Below are 17717 nucleotides of genomic sequence, written 5' to 3'. Positions count from 1 at the left end.
CCTAAGGAGAGGAAGCTGAGATGGTCAAACAGGGAGGAAGGAAAATGCCGCTGGTCAATTTCAGAGGCTAGCACTTCCTGAAATGTACTCAGTGTAGCCCTGGCAAACCACCACAGGGCGACAGGCTACATTAAACTACCACCAGTTGCAAACTGAAACTAGAACAATTTGAGGATGAAAGTTATAGGAGATACATTATTGCAGCACACTTAAGGAAAAAATATTCTTGTGGCCAGTTGTCCAAGAATACAGCCAAGTAACATACTCTCTAAATACAAGCACTAATCTCCTGACAGGGTACTGAGAGAATTAAGAGAGATCACAGATCTTAAAATACATTGCAAACTGTAAAGTGACACGCGGATGTAAATGATGATGGTGACGATGTGACAACACAGAAAACTACCTGTATACTTTCCCTGCCTCGGCTCTCTCGTCTATCCAACCCGTTTTCCGCTAAACAAACCAGGGTAAGGAAGACTTAAAGTGCTAAGTACCACAACTGGCCCTGTAAACATCTGATCACTCTCCTCCTGAGAAGGTACTCTATTTTGCTGGTTGGACAAAGTATGAAATTGATTTTCATAACCAAATAAACGCGTCAGTTTTGAAACTGGTCCCCTGCTGCTCCAAAATGCGGGCCACAGCCTCAGGAGGAGACCGGGCCTGGGCAGCACTCTCTAACGGCACCGATTCCAACCCTGACTAATGCCAGGGGTTCAAAATTTGGAGAATATGACAGCTACTTCAGGGGAGCTGCTCACAGGTAGACCCGGTTCCTGGCTTCCCAGGGCATGTCAGTCAGCCTTTTACAACAGAATCCACACACTGTGAACAGTTCCCAGGGCCGGCTAAAAATGAGCGGGAAGATCACCAGCTCTACGATTAGGCAGATGTAGGTTCAACTCCTGGAACTGCCCCGTACCAAATGTGGGCCCACAGACGAGTCCACTAACCTTTCTGAGCCATGGTTTCTTCTAACTTCAAAATGGAAAGAGAGGAACACACTCTTTGCAGAGTTTGCTGTAAGGTGGTTTTTTTTGAAAAGACAGGTTTATTGAGGTATAATTTACATACAGTAAAATCTACCCCTTTTAGGTATATAGTTCTGTGAGCGCTGGAAATGTATACAGTTATACAAACACCACAACTAAGACACAAAGTATTTTCACTGCCTCCGAAAGTTCTCTCATCTTCATAGTCAATACCCTCTGCACCCCGTAACTCCCAGCCCGTGGCAACCTCTGATCTGTTTTCTGTTGTTTTATACACACACACACAACACACACACAATTTCTACTTTACAGATGAAAAAAGTGAAGATGAAAAAAGACAAATGGGCAGTCCAAGGTCACAAAGCAAGTAAGGGACAGGGTCAAGACTAGCACCCCAAATGGATCCAAGACCTGAATGAAAGATTTAAAAATACAAAACTCTTAGAAAGAGGAAAATAGAGGCATAAACCTTCATGACCTTGGATTTGGCAATGGTTTCTTAATATGATAACAAGAGCACAAATAACCAAAGGGAAAAAAAATAAACGGACTCATCAAAACTAAAAACTTTTGTGCTTCAAAGGACACCATTAAGAAAGTGAAAAGACTTTACTAACAATTGTCACCCCAATAAATTTAATAAAATGAAATTTAAAAAAAAAAAGAAAGTGAAAAGACAACCTATAGAATGAGAAAATTTTTACAGATCATGTATCTGATAAGAGGTTTTTATTTGGTGGCCGTCCCGGTGGCTCAGGCGGTTGGAGATCCGTGCTCCTAACTCCGGTTCGATTCCCACATGGGCCAGTGGGCTCCCAACCACAAGGTTGCCGGTTCAACTCCTCGAGTCCCGCAAGGGATGGTGGGCTCCACCCCCTGCAACTAAGATTGAACACGGCACCTTGAGCTGAGCTGCCGCTGAGCTCCCGGTTGACTCAGTTGGTTGGAACGCATCCTCTCAACCACAAGGTTGCTGGTTCGACTCCCGCAAGGGATGGTGGGCTACACCCCCTGCAACTAGCAACCTGGAACTGAGCTGCGCCCTCCACAACTAAGATTGAAAGGACAACAACTTGACTTGGAAAAAAGGCCTGGAAGTACACACTGTTCCCCAATAAAGTCCTGTTCCCCTTACCCAATAAAATCTTAAAAAAAGAAGAGGTTTTTATTTAAAATATATAAAGAACTCAGCTTGATAATAAAAAGGCCAATAACCCAATTTAAAAATGCGCAAAAGATCTGAATACACAGTTCTTCAAAAAAGTTATATAAATGGCGAATAAGCACATGAAAAGATGCAAATCAAAACCACAATGACATACCACTTCATATACACTAAAATGGCTATCATGAAAAGGGCAGATACTCAATAAAAAGTGTTGGCAGGGATGTAGAGAAATTGGAGCCCTTATACAATGCTGGTGGGAATGTAAAATGACACAGCCACTTTGGGAAAAGTCGGACTTCCTCAAATAGCTGAACATAGTTACCATGTGACCTAGCAATGCCACTTTTAGGTACATACCAAAGAGAAATGCAAATGTCCACACAAATATTCATAGCAGCATTATTTATTATTCATGGTCAAAAGGTTGAAACAACTGAAATGTTCAACTAATGAATGGATAAATTTAATGCAGTATATCATCCATACAATGAAATATTTGGCAATAAAAAGGAATGAAGTACTGATGCATGCTACAACATGGATGAACCTTGAAAATATCATATTAAGTGAAAGAAGCCAGTCACAAAAGGCCGTATGTTGTGTGATTCCATTTATATGACATGTCCAGAACAGGCAAATCAATAGAGAAAGTTGATTAGTAGTTGTTTAGATTAGTTCATGATACATGAAACCTAATTAACTTCCAAATCCATATCTTTCTTAAAATTGTAACACAACACTCACCTACACACACACACACACACACACACCTACTTTCGAAACATTTCTTCCTGATAACTCCATCAGCAATTCAAATTCACCATGTCCAAAAGTAAACTCACTATCTTTCCTCGAGCTCATTCTCCCATCCTGTACTGCCTGTCGCAGAGTGACTGACAATCCATCCACCTATGGTAGCACCTAAGCCAAAAACATGGAAGTCATTGTCAATTCCTCCCATTTCTTCACACCCAGTTGATCACCAATCCTGACAACCCTACCTTTCTCATTGCTACTGCCCTCTAGTTCAAGTTTCATCCTTTTTTGTCTGAACTATTACAACAGTCCCAAGAGGGCTCTTTTCCCCCATTCTAACCCACTCTAATTCACCTTGACATTCTTTTTTTTAAATATATTCTTTATTAAAATATAGTTTAGATAACGGCATTACTCTCCTCAAAAGCCTTGGGAATAAAACCCAAATTCCTTCACGTGGTATACAAGATCCTCTAGGCTCTATCTAGGATGGGGCTCAGGAATCTATGATTTATGTTGCCAAGGAGATTCTGATACCCAAATTTGAGAACACTGCCTTAGACGTTCTTTCCCAGATGCCATTTGTCTCACATATGCTTGACAGAGGAATTAAGATACAGCAGTGAACAACAAAAATTCCTGCTTACATTCTAGTTGGGAGGGGGGAGGAAGAGACAAAATATTTTTAAAAGTAAAATACACTGTATATCAGATGGCAATAAATGCTATAGAGAAATTCACTGAGGGTGGAAAGAGTGCAAGGGGAGGAGCTGCAACATTAAATAAGATGGTTAGAAAAGTGTCACTGAGTAACATCTAAGCAAAGACCTGAATAGGCTGAAAGAGCAAGCCATGCAAATATCTGAGAGGAAACTGTCCAAGCAGAGTAAAAAGCAAATGCAAATGCTCTAAGTAAAAGCATGTTTGAGATATAGCATGGAGGCCAATTTAGCTGTGAATGAAAGAGAAAACAGTAGGCAGTGAGATCAGATAGGTAATGAGGGCCAAATCATGCAGGGCCTTGTAGGCCTATATAAGGACTATGTTTTTTATTCTAAATGAGCTAGGAAGCCACTGGAGTGTTTTGAGAAGAGTGACATGACTTGACCTCATTTTAAGATTACTTTGTTGAGCTGAGATCAGATGACAGGAAAGAAAGAGAAGCAGGGCGATGAGTTAGGATGTTATTGAAATAATCCAGATGAAAGATAATCGTGGCTTGAAATGTCCAGAGAAGCCTCCATTGACAGATCACCTTGGGCAGAACAAGCTGCAGTGAGCCAGGTAATGGCATGTGCATGAGAAAGAAAACAGTCAGAGGGGCTCAAGACGTCCCTCTTGGTGGAGCTGACAGGCATTCATCCCCAAATTGTTCTGCCAAGTGGCCTGCTACTGCCTTCAAAAATACCTGACTTATTTCTTTCAAATCAACAGCAAAGCTGTGAACATGAAATGATAAGGGGGGGAAAGAGCCCAGGGATTAAGAGTGAATACTTGGAAGTTATCACATGCACAACAGGTTGCTGTGTTTAAAAGTTGTGTTGTAGTTTGTAAACTACTTTAAATCTTTTCCAAGAATTTTACCATTTGCAAAGTGCTTATAGTTTACAGTGCGATTTTAATCACTATTTTACTTGATCCTTTGAAGTAAGCAATGCAGAGATTTATTAATATTAATTTCATTTGACAGATAAAGCAATTAAAGCGCAAAGGTTTAATGTATACTGGGATGAATACTGCAGGGAAAAGATAAAGACAGTGTCGCCCAAAGAAGGTTACAGTCTAGCTGGGGAATTTTAAAAGTTAAATAAAAATAAAGAAGTCAAAAACAACATAAGGAGGCAGACTTTCTGGAATACCTAAACTGCTTAGCAAGCCCTCTCCCCAAAAAGCAACAATAAATTGTCAAAAATAACACAACCGTTTCAGGCCTCTGAAGATGAACCAAAGGCATACATCAGACTGAGAAATGATTATTCATGAAAAGTTACTGAATCATATTCAGAACAGTGAGAATCTGTGATATTTTAGCCTGGGGCTGGCCCCTTTCCCCCAACCTCCAACTCCCTGGGGTAATTCCATGAAGACAAGACAGGCCAAGAGAATGAGTGCTGCCAGAGTGGGTTGATTTAATATAAAGCTGAGCATAGAAAATCTGCTCTGGATGTTACCCAGAGTCATTGCCAAAAACAATAAAAGGATAATCTGGGGTGCAACAGTAAACAATCCAGGAAGGCCACTACTGCAGCTAGCCTAAGGTCATAATACTAGTCAGGGCAGGCAAGAGACCTGCAGATAAGCCAGAAATTTAAAAGGGAGTTCTGGGGAACAAAACAGACATAGCGGGTCTTGATAAAATCTGGTTGACTGTAAGACTCTATGCTTGCTAAGAACAAACTGTGGAGAGTCCAAATCTACTAACTCTATATGAATGTAAGGTCTTGAACACACTGAAAGTAAAGGTAGGAACAGAATGATAAACTGCCTCAAGTTTGAATGCGTTCCCCAAAGGACAAACAGAGCCAGCAACAAAGAGTGGGAGATTTCCTGGCCTAGGGTTTCAGTCAATCATTGGCTGACCACTATCTATGCTGACCCAAGAGTGACCTTTAGAAAGCCAAGTTTAAAAATTAAAACAATAATTAAGATCCAGCCAGAATAAACTACTTGCATGTTAAATGATTAAATAAATATGCATGGTTAAAAAAAAATAAGACCAGAGATGACAGCAGTCACACCCTGCAAAGGAAACAGACACTATAAAATAGTCTAAGCAAGTCACTAAGTAAACAAAAAAAGCCAGCAACACCCCCGCCCCCAACAGTGGGGGAAGAATCTCAGTCAAGAGTTGCTATATACAATACGTAATTGTCAACCAAAAAGATCATGATACATGCAAAGAAACAGTGAAATGTGACTGATTTAGCAGGGGGAAAAGAGGAGACTATAGCTATTGTCTCGAAGGGGACCCAGATGTTAGAATTAGCAGATAAATATTTCAAATCAGCTATTGTAAATGTTAAAAATAAATAAAGGAAACCATATTTAAAGAATTAAATGAGGGGCGGCTGGATGGCTCAGTTGGTTACTGTGTTTCCCTGAAATTAAGACCTAGACAGATAATCAGCTCTAATGCATCTTTTGGAGTAAAAATTAATATAAGACCCGGTCTCATTTTAATATTAGACTGGGTATGATATGATGATATGATATATGATATGATATGCTATGATATGATGTGATATAATACAATACAGGGTCTTAATATTAATTTTTGCTCCAAAAGATGCATTAGAGCTGATTGTCTGGCTAGGTCTTATTTTCGGGGAAATAGGGTAGAGCATGAGCTCTGAACAACAGGGTTGCCGGTTCAATTCCCACATGGGTCAGTGAGCTGCACCTTCTACAGCTAGACTGAAGACAATGAGCTGCCACTGAGCTTTCGGAGGGGCAGCCGGATGGCTCAGTTGGTTAGAGCGTGCACTCTCAACAACAAGGTTGGTGGTTCAATTCCCTCATGGGATGGTGGGCTGCGCCCCCTGCAACTAAAGATTGAAAACAGCGACTGAACTTGGAGCTGAGCGTGCCCTCCACAACTAGATTAAAGGACGACTTGGAGCTGATGGGCCCTGGAGAAACACACTATTCCCCAATAAAATAAAATAAAATAATAAAATAAATTAAAAATAAAAAAGAATTAAATGAAAGTATGATGACAATGACTCAAATAAATAATATCAATAAATAGAAATTATAAAGAACCAAATGGAAATTGTATTCTGAAATAAAACATACAAGAGGAATTCAACAACAATTTGAACTGGCAGAAGAAAGAATCATCAACTTGAAGATAGATCAGTATAGATGATGTAATTGTAAAGACAAAAATAAAAAAATGAAGAAAAATAAACAGAGTCAGAGATCTGTGAGCAAACCAACATACAATTAACAGGAGTTCCAGAAAGGGGAAAGAAAAGAAATGGGAAGAAAAAAAAAAAATTGAAGACATATTTGAAGCTAAAAGCTTCCCAAATTTGATTTAAAAAAAAAATAAAATTAAACCACACATCCAAGATAAGACAATGAACTCCAAGTTGACCAAACACAAAAAAATCTGCACCTATACACATCATAGTAAAAACTGTTGAATGCAAAGAGAAATTTTCAAAAGCAATGAGAAAATAATTTGTAAGATTAACAAGTAACTTCTCATCAGAAATAACGGAGGCCAGCGCCTGCGCGCTGGGAAGCGTTTTTTAAAGTTCATGTGTCTAGAAAACCGGACTGCAGGTCTCTCCTTGCGGCCGCGGCGCGAGAGCAGAGTACGAACTGCTGCTGCCGGAGCCATGGCAGGACAAGCATTTAGAAAGTTTCTCCCCCTCTTTGACCGAGTATTAGTTGAAAGGAGTGCTGCAGAAACTGTAACCAAGGGAGGCATTATGCTTCCAGAAAAATCTCAAGGAAAAGTATTTCAAGCAACAGTAGTAGCTGTTGGATCCGGCTCTAAAGGAAAGGGCGGAGAGATTCAACCAGTTAGCGTGAAAGTTGGAGATAAAGTTCTTCTTCCAGAGTATGGAGGCACCAAAGTAGTTATAGATGACAAGGATTATTTCTTATTTAGAGATGGTGACAGTCTTGGAAAATATGTAGACTGAAATAAATCACTACTGACGTGGCATCACGTGAAGCTGCCCATTCCACTGAAGTTCTGAAATCTCATCATGTAAATAATTTCCATGTCTCTTTTGTAATAAACTAATGATATCCAAAGTAATGACATCTAGTGTCTCTTAAAATTTAGTTCCACTGTACTGATACAAACATTTCCAAATAAAAATCTACAAAAAAAAAAAAAAAAAAAAAAGAAATAACGGAGGCCAGAGGCAGTGGAATGACATATAAAACATACTAAAGGGAAAAAAAGGTGTCAACCAAAATTTCTAACCCCCGCAAAACTATCATTTAAAATTAAAGGCAAAAACAAAGACATTCCCACATATAACTGAGATAATTCATTGCAAGCAACTTGGCTTTCAAAAAATATTAAAGCCGTCTGGCTGAAAGAAAACAGTAATAGAGAGTAATTCAAATTCACATGAAAAAATAAAGAGCACCAGTAAAAGTGATTATGGAGGTCAATATAAAAGACAACGTAAATATTTTCCTATTTTTTTCTCTTAATAAGACTTAATAGACAGGTATAAAGCAATAACTTTAAAAATGTATTGTTTGGTATATAATGGATAAAGACTGAATTTATATAAAAACAAGAGCCCAAAGTAAAGCAGAGGGAGAATGGAACTACACTGAACAAAGTTTCTACAGCCTACTGAAAGTTAGTTTGTATCTGAAGTAGATTGTTTGTATGTGAAGTAGATTCTAATACATAATTTGTAATAAATTAAAATACATATTTAGTTGCAAAAGACACCCCAAAGAAAATAACTTTTAAGATTTAATAAAAGTATCAACATCCGCGATATAAAAGAACAAACCACTGATACATGTCACAATATGAATTAACCTCAAAAATTATGCTAAGTGAAAGAAGCTAAAGCAAAAGACCACAGTGTGTGATTCCATTTATATGAAATGTTCAGAAAAGGCAGACAGTAGATACTTGGTCACCTGGAACTTGGAGTAGGAATGGGAATTGATAGATGGGAGCAAGAGATCTCTTTGGGGTGATAAAAATGGTTGAAACTGGATTTGGGTGACTGTTGCACAACTCCATATATTTACTAACAAGCACTGAATGGTGTACTTAAAATGGGCAAATTTTATCATATGTAAATTATAAGTCAATAAAGCTGTTAAAAATACAAATTTGTGATTCAAGAAAAGTTACAGATTTTTTTATAAGCTAAAAGGAATTAAGTCGTTTGACACCCTCATTTGTACACAAGAACTGAAACCTCTTGTGCCAGGCTCTGTCAAGTGTCACAAATTCAGAGATAACAGAACACATTTCTGTCCCTGGGGTATTCCTATGATGGAGACAGACATGGAAACTAAGAATTAACAGCGATACAGTACTGTTATTACACTGACTGCTGGAATTGAAAGAAAAGACGAAAGGGCAAAGAGAAGGGGAGCATGCTCTGATTGCCACTAGGCGGCAGTATGCTCAGTTCAAGGACGTGATTTCCCAAACTCTTGGTAGATGTGGCTGTGATTAGTTTTGCTCCGTGGATTTAACTGAAATATGGTATAGGAATTCTACTTAAAGGTTGCTTAGAGAGAACAGTGTGAGCTGGGGGTGGTGCCCTTCCTTCTTCCCTTACTCTTTCTTGCTATCTAGAATTAGGACATAATGCTTGGAGCTCAGCAGCCTTCTTTTCCATGAAGTGACCTTGACAACGGAAGTCTCAAACCGAGGATGGCAGAAGGCGCCTGTGTCCTTGATGGAGCAACCATTTTAGCCCTGGGCTACCTATCTCTGTACTTTTACATGAGAAAATAAAACCTTATATTTTTAAACCACTGTTATTTTAGATTTCTGTTATATGTAGCTGAACCTAATCCTCTTTAATTGGGAGGGGGAGAGAGATAGAAGATCTCAAAAGAACGTGTCATTTGATCTATGTTTTGAAGGATGAGCTTTCGGAGGGGCAGTCGGACGGCTCAGTTGGTTAGAGTGTGCGCTCTCAACAACTCCCTGGTTCAATTCCCTCATGGGATGGAATTCTACAGAGGCAGCAGGGGAGGGACAGGCCGTGCATGAAATTGCACAAGGCTCCCTCAGAGAATACCGAGTAGTCTGAAAGGCTAGAGCACATGTCTGAGGGAACACATGGCGGTGATATTATCGTCCTGTCCCCATTTCTGAATTATTTCTACTCAGCTCTTACTGAAGGATCTCAGAGGCCAGATGCGGCATTGCTACAGGCCATTCCACGATCCCAGAGCTCTCTGAACGTGTTATAAATACTCGTTGCAGCTATAATTTGCGTGCCCAATTATTTTCCTTTTTTAAAATTTTTTAAATTAAAATTTATTGGGGTGACAATGGTCAACAAAACTACATAGGTTTCAAGTGTACAATTCTATAATACATCATCTATATATTGCATTATGTGTTCACCACCCAGAGTGAGTTCTCCTTCCATCACCATGTATTTGACCCCCTTTATCCTCTTCTACCATCCTCCCTCCCCGCTTTCCCTCTGGTAACCACTAAATGGTTGTCTGTGTCTATGAGTTTTTGTTTCTTTATTTGCCTGTCTTGTTCCTTTGTTGCCTTCAGTTTTATATCCCACAGGAGGGAAATTATATGGTTCTCGACTTTTTCTGTCTGACTTATTTCACTTAGCATAATAATCTCAAGATCTATCCACATAGTTGCAAATGGCAGTATTTCATCTTTTCTTATGGCAGAGTAGTATTCCATTGTGTATACTCGTATATACCACATCTTTATCCAATCATCTATCGAAGGATACTTTGGTTGTTTCCACGTCTTGGCCACCAATTCTTTTCTTCCTGCTACATTTTAAGCACCATGAGGTGAAGGGACCATATCTTTTAATATCTTGTATTCACTACTGAATTTCTAAAAAAGTGCCCGGTATAAAGAAAAGTGCTCAGTAAACATTTGTTGACTAATTGAATGAATTAATTAATGGGTAAATAAAAAGAAAGCTTTTATTGGAATTCAGCAGCTTAGTAGGATATTAACTTCTTACCAAACAAATTTTTAACAACTCAGTTTCCGTGTTTTTTTTCACCCTTAATTCTATTAGTCTGATATGCAAGGAAGCCCAGTTTTTATAGTAGATATCTGCTTCTTTATCTGTCTGCCAAATGTAATCAGACTGTACATTAGATCTCTGAATTTTACAGTTCTGTATATGTCATTTCATCTCAGAAAATGTTTCAATGTAAAGAGAAATGGAAGAGAACTTTGATTTCTAGGAATCGTCCAACAAGATCTCAATATCAAAAAGGCTTCCATAGTTAACAGAAATCTTTTCACGCAAAAGTCTGCCTGTAAGTGAGATGCTCATCTGCAAAATGTCACATTCCAACCACTATTGAAATAGATTTAATAAAATGGCTTTTTGTTGTTCAAAATCACAACAAAATCGTCTCTCAAGCCAAATGCTTGAAAATACAAAATTTCTTCAAGGTTTTTTATTTATTTATTTTATTTTTAAGGGCAAACCAATTTCAGAAGGAATCTCTCTTAATATAGAATCCAATTACGGATGGTCCCCTACTCATGATGGCTTGACTTACAATTTTCCAACTTTACAATGGTGTGAAAGCAACACGCATTCAGTAGAAACTGGCTAGGTGAAGTAAGCTATGATGGTCGGTAGGTTAGGTGTATTCAATGCATCTTTGACTTATGATATTTTCAACTTACGATGGGTTTATCGGTTTGTAACCCCATCATAAGTCAAAGACCATTTGTACTCATTAAACCTCACAAATACTTGGGGACTTGCTATGTGTCATTCCTCTGCCCTTAAATAACTCACCTTTTAGTGGGGAAACAGCTGCATGTTAGAGTGACTATAATGAAAGTGCTATATTAGAACAAAATGAAACAGAGAGAGGATGTCACTTTTGCTTGGCAGAAAGCTTTCATAATGTAGCCCTTTCACAGCTTATAAGGATGGTGCAAGAGTTGATTACTATTTTTCAGATACAGAAACAGAATCAGCGAAGTTATACAATTTGTTCAAGATCCCATGGATGGTTAGTGGAAAGCCAGGGACTAAAACCTAAGTCCTGTGCCCAGTGTCCCAAGTCCAGTGTCTTTTCCATGACATCATGCTGTTTCACAATCCAGATGTGATACCTAAAATGGCTGTAATTTCAAAGTAGCATTTTCCAGCCTTCACACTTTACAATCCGGCAGATTTGATCTTTGAGTTCCCCTGAACATGCCATACTCTCTTGCTTCTGAGTCTTTACACATGCTGTTCTCTTTGCCTGAAATATCACCTTTCTCCATCATTTGGGCATTCTCCCTAATTTTCCCTCTTAGTCTGGATAATTCCTCTCTTCTTTTCAGGGCTCAATTAAATACTACCTTTACTGGGAAGCTCCTATAGCATGTATCATACTATTAATATAAATGTGTCATACTCCCAGCTGTAAAGCCCGTGAAGGCAGAGATTTGTCTTGATCACTTTCATTCCTAACACCAAGCACAAAGGTACATGGTATGTGCTTGGAAAATATTTGCTGAATCAATTGGCTGCTTGCCACAGTTTCACAACTGCACAATACAATGACCTGCAATTATCACACATCTCTGAAGAAAGGTTATAGTTTGCTGGAAATGGATTGCTGCAGGCAGACTTGCTGTAACATCCCAAGCTACAAGAAACAGTGATCAGGCATTTCTAGAAAGACTATAAATCAGCAATCCTCACAGCCCTTCTTTAATGGTTACTTACAAGAGGCTAGATTTGCAATGCACATGTATAAGCTGATTTTATAAGATTTTATCTTCTTAGTTAAGACCTGTGATACAATATATAATAAAAATACTGGTGCTCCTTTTCAAAAGTACAACTGTCATATTACCTATCACATCTATTTGCAGAGAGATCATTGGAAGAGGTCTGGTCATGGCATCCAACAGCTTTCTTTATTTTTGTTTAGAAGAGAAAACCGAGGCACAGAGAAGGAAAGGGACTGCCCTAGAAATACATGACAAGTCGGGGTCATAAGGCTCTGAACAACATCCAGGTCTCCCGACTTCAGACTGGAAGCGTTCTGCTCTATCTATCACCTTCATACCACTCTCTGTATGGATGGATGAACAATTATATGGAAAGACAGGCAAATGAACAAATTAGCTGTATGACAATGCATTTTAAATCCATCTGTCATGAGACATAGGATACGAAGGGGATATAAAGAAATGTATGTACTTGTTGAAAAACTGATTGAGTCAAAGTGTCCTAACAGAATATGTTAGTTCTCTGAAGCAAACCCAGAAGCTCACTAGATTGGAAATTCTCAGCAGCAAGTTTTATCGCACAGTCATTGCCTTTCCTGGAGAAACATGTGCAAAGTGCTATCTAGCAACTTTGTGTAATTGTTAAGGACATAGATTTTAAGTCACAGCAGTTGTGAGGCCTTGGGTAGCTTAATTTTAGTTTCCTCTTCTTATAATGGAAATACGAGAGGTAACTACTACTTACATTGGTGGGAATTTTAAATGAGACAATGTGTTTTGCCAGAGCACGCACACATACTTAACAAATGGTGGCTTTATCATTATTTCATGGGGAAACATCCTCACCACACGTTAAAACTAGTCGTCAATTTTCAGCTCTCATTTTCCTTGACATGTCAGCAGCATGTGGCCAGGTTGATCACTCTTCCCTCTTTTAAACACTTTCTTCACTTGGCTTCCAGAAACTAAACTCACTGACTTTTGGCGGCAGGTTTTTGTTTTGTTCCCCCCCCCCCATCATTCTGGCAGTTCATTCTCAATTTCTGAACTTTGGGTGACTCAGGCTCAAAGCTTGGGCCTCTCTTCTCTTTTCTATCTCCGTGCACTCCCAAGGTCATTGCCCCCAATCTCAAGACTCTAAATACCAACTATATTTTTATATTCACTCACTTCTCCCCTGAAATCTGTTTCTCCTGAAGCCTGTTTCCAGTTCAGTTAATGGCAACTCCATCCTTTCAATTGCAAAATTTTGGGGTCAGTCTTGCCACCTCTATTTCTAATATTTTACAACTAGTCCATCAGCAAATCTTTTTTGTTCTACCTCTAAGACAAATTCTCACTACTCCTACTTCTATCATCTTACTCTAAGCCATCATCATCTCTCTTTAGGATTAATGCAACTGAAGTCCATAAACTGGCAAGTCCCACATTAAAACATTTTCCCAATTATTTTCCCTACCCAGCCCCTTTGCTCATTCCTTTGATTCCTTTGTGTTATACCTGCTGCCCCACTAACGTGTAAAAGTCCTTGGAGGGCAAACGCCATATTTGATTCTTCCTTCATTTCCTCTAGCCCAGGACTTAGCACATAATAGGTACTTTGGGAATGTATGTTACATTAAAAATGCTAAATGTCAAAGAAATTAGAAGATAAATTTTTGACTTTCCAAAGCATTTCTGCAGTCATCTAACAACTCAGTGGGAAATCAGAGCTGGAATTAGCCTCTACTTTACAAATGATAAAAGCCTCAAAAAAACTTGCCTAGACTTTACCCTGACTCCCCACTCCAGGCGCAGTATTCTTTCCATCAAAACGTTCACTGTATGAGGCAGCTGGTTAGCTCAGTTGATTAGATAGCAGTGCTCTTAACAAGGGTGCTGATTCGATCCCCACATGAGCCACTGTGAGCTGCACCCTCTACAACTAGATTGAAACAACTACTTGCCTTGGAGCTGATGGGTCTGGAAAAACACACATAAAATAAATAAAAGCTTAAAAAATGAATGTTCAGGGGCCGGCCCGGTGGCTCAGGTGGTTAGAGCTCCATGCTCCTAACTCCGAAGGCTGCCGGTTCGATTCCCACATGGGCCAGTGGGCTCTCAACCACAAGGTTGCCAGTTCAATTCCTCGAGTCCCGCAAGGGATGGTGGGCTCTGCCCCCTGCAACTAAGATTGAACACGGCACCTTGAGCTGAGCTGCCTCCCGGATGGCTCAGTTGTCGGTTGGAGCGCGGGCTCTCAACCACAAGGTTGCCAGTTCAATTCCTCGACTCCCGCAAGGGATGGTGGGCAGCGCCCCCTGCAACTAAAAAATTGAACACGGCACCTTGAGCTGAGCTGCCGCTGAGCTCCCAGATGGCTCAGTTGGTTGGAGCCTGTCCACTCAACCACAAGGTTGCCGGTTCGACTCCCGCAAGGGATGGTGGGCTGTGCCCCCTGCAACTAGCAACGGCAACTGGACCTGGAGCTGAGCTGCGCCCTCCACAACTAAGACTGAAAGAACAACAACTTGAAGCTGAACAGAACCCCCCACAACTAAGATCGAAAGGACAACAATTTGACCATTGTTCCCCAATAAAGTCCTGTTCCCCTTCCCCAATAAAATCTTTAAAAAAAAAAAAGAATGTTCATTATATTTCTTAGTGACAAGAATATGGTTAAGGCAAGAAAGAAGGATCAAGACTGAAAAAAAGACTGTTACAGGGCGGCCGGATGGCTCAGTTGGTTAGATCGAGCTCTGAACAACAGGGTGGGCCTGTGAGCTGCGCCCTCCACAACTAGATTGAAGACAAGGAGCTGCCGCTGAGCTTTTGGAGGGTTCGACCGGATGGCCTGGTTGGTTAGAGCACCAGCTCTCAACAACAAGGTTGCCGGTTCAATTCCCACATGGGATGGTGGGCTGCGCCCCCTGCAACTAAAGATTGAAAACGGTGATTGGACTTGGAGCTGAGCTGCGCCCTCCACAACTAGACTGAAGGACGACTTGGAGATGATGGGCCCTGGAGAAACACACTGTTCCCCAATTAAAAAAAAAAAAAAAAAAGACTGCTACAAATTGTAAATTACTCAACAATATAAACAGCACATCCTGAATAAATAAATATAGCTATACCAGAGCCAAGAGTCTTGGTTTAAAATAAACCCACATTTAATGACACTTTAATGTGGGGTATTTGTTTTATAAATCACTTGGAAGGGGCATTGACAACAAGAGAGTAAGATATATTGTTTGCCGTTATGGAGCTCATAATCTAGTAGCAAAAATGAGACCCAAACACTCAGAACTTAAAATCCTGGTGGCAGACAAAATAAGCAGCTTGAATTCGTAGTTCCAAATAATAAAAAGAAAGGCAAGAAAATAATAGCTAAAGGAATTTTACAGGCAACCTGTACACCTAGTACAACTACTGTAGGAGTATGGAGAAGGAAGGGAAGGATTTCCGTGATTCTGTGCATGTGTTTTTACTCTTTAGATTTTTGTTTGTTTAAAGGAGGGACACCATTGCCTATGAAAACTGGCAGAGTTTAAGAAGAAAATGGGCTTAGGGACTCATATGGGGATGGGGAGAAGGAAACACCAGAACAAAGGTGAAGACAGCACCAAAGGCTCAAACACAGCACTCCACCCCACATGAGGCTTCACAGAGCCTCCCAGCGAGAACTGCCGTCTGTGCCCAGCACACTGGGTTGTAGCCCCATGCTAGACCTGCTTCAAGTCAAGTCATCTATAGGACTCGTTTCCTCCTGGTCCATGAGCTCTGTGAAAGCAAAGACTATATTGTTAACTAACCTATGGCATTCCCCACCAGCTAATACACAGCCAAGCACACAAGTACACAGTTTGATTAACTGAAATGAACCAAAGAATGTTAGAGCGTGGCAGTACCTCTAAGGTCACTTCATTCAAGCCGTTCATTTTGCAACAGAGAAAACAGAGACCAAATGATTTGCTCCAAGTCACAGAGCAAGTCAGTAACAGATCCAAGACTGGACCTCTGGCCTCCAGCCAGAAGGGTGGCAGCGAGGCTGCTTTTCGATGCAAACACAAGAAATCTCCTCTGCTTACTGGTTAGTTAAAAGACTACTGGGCCCTTGCAATGGGAGGTCTAAGACTGAATCAGGAACTTCTGCATTGCTAAAAGCTGAAACTCTGAATATCAGGCCAAATCCTTTGTCTCGGGACAGAAGGGCTCAGTAAAACCTGGCAGAACCACGCTTGTTGGATGCAAAGGGCACAGGATCAGGAAGCTTTCCTGTAATGAAGGTGAAGGAAAACACTGGGAAAATACGGAGCAATGGAGAGTGAGATTCCTGCCCAGCAGCATCAATACTGCGAAAGCTTTCCTGATGAAAAGCAGAGACTATATTAGAAGCAGTCATGGCTCAGGAAATGGGAGAGAGGGTAATTTCAGGACATACTGAAGACTCCCCTGGGAAGCACCTGTCTAATTTGAGGCTTAACGATATAGACGTCACAAAAAAATAAAATCTAAAACTAGAGACAGTATGTGATGTCCACTATAACCCCACTGAGAACAATGCAGCTTGAGTGAGCCCAGCCTCCTCGCTCTCCATCACAGCCGCTGGCCCACTCACCACCATCCTCCATCAGAATCGCCAAAGTATTTATTCAAAACAGTTTTTACAAATAATTCGAATGAAAAATGGGCAAAAAACTTAAAGATGCTCAACATCACTCGTCACCAAGGAAATGCAACTCAAAATCACAACAAGATACCATCTTACATCTGTTAGGATGGCCATTATCCCAAAAAATAAAAAACAAAAAATAACAAGGTTGGCAAGGATATGGTGCAGAAGCTCTGGAAAACAGTATGGAGGTTTCTCAAATAATTAAAAATAGAATTACTATATGATCCAGCAATCTCCCCTTCTGGGTCGAGATCCAAAAAGAACTGGAAATAGGATCTCAGAGATATTTATATTTGCACACCCAGGTTCATTGCAACATTATTCACAACAGCCAAGAGGTGGAAGCAACCTAAATGTCCATCAATGGATGAATGGATAAAGAAAATGTGGTGTACGCATACAATATATTATTAAGCCTTAAAAAGAAAATTTTGTCATATGCTACAACATGAATAAACCTTGAGGACATTACTCTGAGTGAAATAAGCCAGTCACAAAAGACAAAAAACTTAGAAAGTAGAATGGTGGTTGCCAGAGGCTGTTGGGGGATGGGGAGTTGTTTAATGGGTATAGTTTGTTTGGCAAGAGGAAAAGTACTAGAGATTTGTTGCATAAAAAGGTGCATATAGTTAACACTACTGCACTGCACTCTTAAAAATGGTTAAGATGGTAAATGAAGTTTGTTACACGTTTTTAACACACACACACACACACACACACGGAGTG

The 17717-nt window shown here is 40.0% G+C and overlaps 1 protein-coding gene and 1 pseudogene across 5 annotated transcripts in view; one reads left to right on the top strand and one right to left on the bottom strand.

Moving 5' to 3' along the window:
• The window catches only part of FAM168A (family with sequence similarity 168 member A), a 189122-nt gene that overhangs the window by 53461 nt on the left and 117944 nt on the right, over positions 1–17717 (bottom strand). The gene's annotated exons all lie outside the window — the stretch shown is intronic.
• Positions 7151–7696, top strand: LOC141572440 (10 kDa heat shock protein, mitochondrial pseudogene; annotated as a pseudogene).

The sequence above is a fragment of the Rhinolophus sinicus genome, linkage group LG06 (assembly GCF_036562045.2).
Source record: "Rhinolophus sinicus isolate RSC01 linkage group LG06, ASM3656204v1, whole genome shotgun sequence".
NCBI lineage: Eukaryota > Metazoa > Chordata > Mammalia > Chiroptera > Rhinolophidae > Rhinolophus > Rhinolophus sinicus.
This window is presented reverse-complemented; position numbering and strand designations above follow the sequence as displayed.